The sequence below is a fragment of the Elephantulus edwardii genome, unplaced genomic scaffold, assembly GCF_000299155.1.
Source record: "Elephantulus edwardii isolate Elephantulus edwardi_28Jun2011 unplaced genomic scaffold, EleEdw1.0 scaffold00057, whole genome shotgun sequence".
Taxonomy (NCBI): Eukaryota; Metazoa; Chordata; class Mammalia; order Macroscelidea; family Macroscelididae; genus Elephantulus; species Elephantulus edwardii.
The window spans coordinates 8,593,408-8,598,021 of record NW_006399807.1 but is presented as its reverse complement, the minus strand read 5'-3'; positions in this window follow the sequence as shown (position 1 = coordinate 8,598,021).

Below are 4,614 nucleotides of genomic sequence, written 5' to 3'. Positions count from 1 at the left end.
ATAGGCTTGCCGTGCCAAAGCGTGATTTCCTCCAATGCTTTAAAAAGAGCGCAGGCTGCCGCTGCTGGAACAGGAGCTTTTCGAGGTGGATTCAGTGTCACTCACCGCCTGGGGCCCAAGAAGCAGCTCTGCACGTTCCTGCCTAAACACCATCTGCACAGAAGCTTTCTAGAGAAGTCGGCTTCCGTGAAGCACAGCTCATCATCCTATCTGAGTAACTTGTGTGTATGCACATGGTTGAGGTTGTCAGGAGCCTGGGCAGTTTATCACAGGTTGGTGAGTAGCCAAGCCAGGAACTGAAAGAAGTATTGGAACAAATACTTAGGCAGAGCCTGTGGGTCAGTTCCAACTCGATGGCACTCAACAACAACACTGGAACAAACGCAATGTGATCACAGATGTGAACCATTTTAATCCATCCTCGGGACCACACCATCAACTGAACAGTGTTGGTCTGGATTTATGGATGAAGAAATGGAGTCTCTTGGCTAGAGATGATGCTGGTACTCACCCCCAGACCTGTTTAGTCTCTGGGCTTCATTGCATAACATCTTTTAGAGCGAAACTCAGTCCTTTACGTGAATATCTTAAAGCTGTTTACGTGGAATTCTTCACATCATGCACTTTGACCCTTCACTTCAGAAACAGCCTATACACTTTGTCAGTTCTGAGCAGCCCTTCTCCTCCATCAGCATACATTTTTGTCTCCTTGCTTCCATTTTTGTCTAACTGGCATTCATTGTCTCCGTCATAACAATGCGCAAACACCCTGTAGTTCTTATGAACCTGATTCATGGTCCAAGGAACAATCAGGCTGAAACAATGCCTCCTCTAAATAGTGCCCAAGAGCGTGTTAAGTTGGGCTGTTCAACAGATATGGTTGTCATCACAGTTGTGGTGCTGGATAAGAGGAAAACAAACAGGTTCATCCTGGAAAGGGGGAAGCCAGGCTGCTTCTTGAATGTAAGGATTCTGAAGCTTTGTCTGACATACTCTGGACATGAAACAAGGAGTGACCGGTCCTTGGAGAGGGACATCATGCTTGGGAGGGTAGAGGGACAGTGTAGGAGAGGAAGACCCTCTTTGAGCTGGATTGATTCAGTGCCTGGGGTAATGGGGCTTGGTGTGTCAGAGACAATAAGATTGGCTTTGAATAGAGTGGGGTTTAGAGCTCTTATGCATAGGGTTGTTTGGAGTTGCAAGTGACTCGATGGCACATAACAACAATACAACAAAGGTAAAGTGAGGATATGGGCATGGTCAGAGATGGGGAAAGGTGACATAATCAATGGTTTGTATGTAGATCCCATGTGTAATAGTAGAGTTCACAGTTCAAGTGCCAGAAGGCATGAACTAAAAATTGAGATGACAAGCAGAGGGCAGGCTGCTTGAAATGTGTGGAAGGGTGAGATAACTAATGAGGTAGAGGGCTGGGATCTGACTAGGAAAGTAGGTAGCTGAGGTAAAATGAAGGATTAGTTTACAGAGCAGAGGAAGTCGTCTCCATGGCTACCGAAAGCCTTGGGAACAGTGGCAGAAGTGGTGGAGGTTTAGTGACAGCCTGCAGAGAGGTAAAATCGACACAGAGTGGTGGTGGTGGTGGGTGATCTGGTGGGGGACAGGACAGCAACAATGAGAGGTGCCATGTGTGGTGGTGAAGGAACCTGCCAACAGGACTTCCTATTCAGGAAGCTTTTAGGAAGGAAGAACGAAGAGAGATATCTGTAAGCTGTAGTGAGGAGCCAGGGCACCCACTTCAGTGCCAGGCTGAGGTGTGAGGAGTGTAGTGTAAAGCCCAACTGATTAGGGGTGATTACCCCAGACCAAGAAGCTGTTGTCCAAACAGAGCAAGGGAACACGGCATAGTTCAAAATAAAGAAAACAGTGTGTCAGAGAAGGATCCTTTATGCACACCTTTTAAATCTATATGCTGAACAAATCATTTGGGAGTCTGGACTTTTTAAGGAGAAATGACATCAAAACTGGAGGAAACTCATTAATAACCTGTGTGGTACAGATGTCACAACTTTGTTCGCTGAAACTGAGGAAGACTTGAAGTGTTTGCTGCAAAAGTTCAAAGACTGTAGCCTTCAATGTAGATTGTATCTCAATATCAAGAAAACAAAGATCCTTACCACCAGGTCAACAGGCAGCATCATGATAGATGGACAAAATATTGAGGTTGCTAACAATTTAATCTTGTTTGGATACACAATCAATACCATTGGCACCAGCAGTCAGGGAAATCAAAAGATGGGTTGCTTTAGGAAAGTCTGCTTTGAGGAACCTCTCCAGAGTGTTAAAGAGCAGTGATGTCAGTCTAGAGACTGTGATGCACCTGATTCAGGCCACAATCTTCTCAATTACTTGCATCTGAGAGCTGGACAATGACTAAAAATGACAAAAGAAAAATTGAGTCATTAAGTTGTGGTGCTGGAAAAGAGTCTTGAACATACCACAAACCACCAAGAGAATAAACAAATCTGTCCCAGAGAGGATGAAAGATTACACGTTGGAGACAAGGATTATGAAGCTCCATCTCATATTCTTTGATGTTTCCAGGAGTGACCAGTTCTTTTTTTTAATAATATTTTTTATTATTACTATTAATTTTAATGAAAATTAACAGAGACTTTGGATTCCCATTCATTGTTACACTTTTCTCCCTGCCCACCCCTCCCCCCAAGTTTGCTCTTCTTTTTGAAAAGTAAAATTCTTTCATTGTTATACAATCTCTCCCCACCCCCACCCTCCAATTCACTCCACGATACAGCCTTAATTCTGGACTCCTATCATGACAATAGTACCTAATCACATATCCCTTTGAAACAGTTTTCTCCCTCATCTGTTTCAATGCAGTATACATTATTTATCCCATCTTTCTCAGTCTCTCTCCAACCCCAATGTCAGTCCCATTTTACAACAGTGGCACTATGCAGAATTTTTCCTTTTGTGACTGAGATATATCACTCACCGTAATGTCCTCCAGGGTCACCCATTTGAATAATATTGCATGAGTTCGTTGGGGTTTTGTTTTGTTTTGTTTTTTTCCTTGTTTTTCAATGCAGCGTAGTATTCCATTGTGTGAATATACCACAGCTTCTCTATCCTTTCATTTGTTTATGGGCACTTGAGTTGTTTCCAACTCTTTGCTGTTGTGAACAGAAGACCACAGATGAGATGTATTGACACCGTAACTGGGGCAATGGGATTAGGTGCATCGGAGATGGTGGGTTTGGCTCAGAACAGGGCAAAGGCCAATGTCTACAGCCATATCATGCTGAATGTGCCAGATCTTAGATTAGGGCAATGTTCAGAACCATTGTTCATAGGGTAGATGTGAGTCATAGTCAACTTGATGGCACATAGAAAAACAACAACAAAGGCATGGACATCAACAATTGGCTCAAGTGTATTAGAGATGGTAAGGATGGCACAGGATAGGGCAAGATTCAGGTCTGTTGTTCATAGGGTCACTATGCATCATAGTTGATGCACTGTCACCTAACAGCAACAACAAAAGGCATGGGAGTGAAGGGAGTGCTTTTAGAAGAAGGTTCTTCCTGGAAGAAGAGCCTGTGATCACCCTTGGGATCTCGGGGGCCCCAGGGAAGGCCTTGGTGAGATGGGGTGAGGTGAGACGAGGCCAGGAAAAGAAGGGACAGAGCTGGATGGGAATTTTCATTCTTAGGAAGAAAGATAATCTTTCTTTCTGGTGTTTGGAGGCCAGGGGTGGGAAGGAGCATGGATTACAATAACAGGATCACAAGGGATAGTGAAATCAGTCCCTGTGACCTCAGGCAGATGGTAGGGAAGCAACTTCATGTTGAATGTGAGGGAATGGAGGGATCTAGGGCAGTGGAGACACTTCTGCCAAGAGAACTGAAAAGACCTGAGGAAGTGGTCATCTCTCCAAAGCATCAGGGAACCCTAGAGGCCTGGACTGGGCAACCTATCTGACTTAGAACTCACCTGGTGCTAAGCAATGCCTGACTGCATTAACCATTTTAAACTTCACAAGACTGCTATATGGCAGATGCTATTATCTTCACTGAGTGGAGGAACGGAAGCACAGAGAAGTTAAATAATTTGCACAAATAAATAATCTGCCCAGACAGCTCAGGTTTGAATAGAGGCAATTGGCCTCAGAACTCATTCCATATTCTTCAAACGCTGATTGGGTGCTGTCTGGACATCCATCCTCTTAGACCTTTTTTATAATCATCATCATCATAATAATTTAGGATAATAAAATTATCATTTATTATAATGAATAATAAAGGTATAATTTTAATAATAGGAGCTGCCATTCAGTCTCTTCTCTTCGGACCTGGGTGGTTGGCGTTGCTAGGTGCTTCTTGAGTTGATTCCATCTCCCAGAAACCCCATGTGACACAAGATTTTCTAGGCAGCAATCTTTCTAGGCTTTAGTTCAAGGCTGTAATTTTTCTGGGCTATAATTTAGTGCCTTTGAGTTGGGGTTTTAGAGAAAAGTACTGAAAGGAATGCAAAAATCCAACAACAGTCTTTCTTCAAGGACGTACAACCAGTATGCTCCTCAGAGGCAAGGATGATGTACTTTGGACATTTATAGAGAGGGGCTGGTATTTGGAA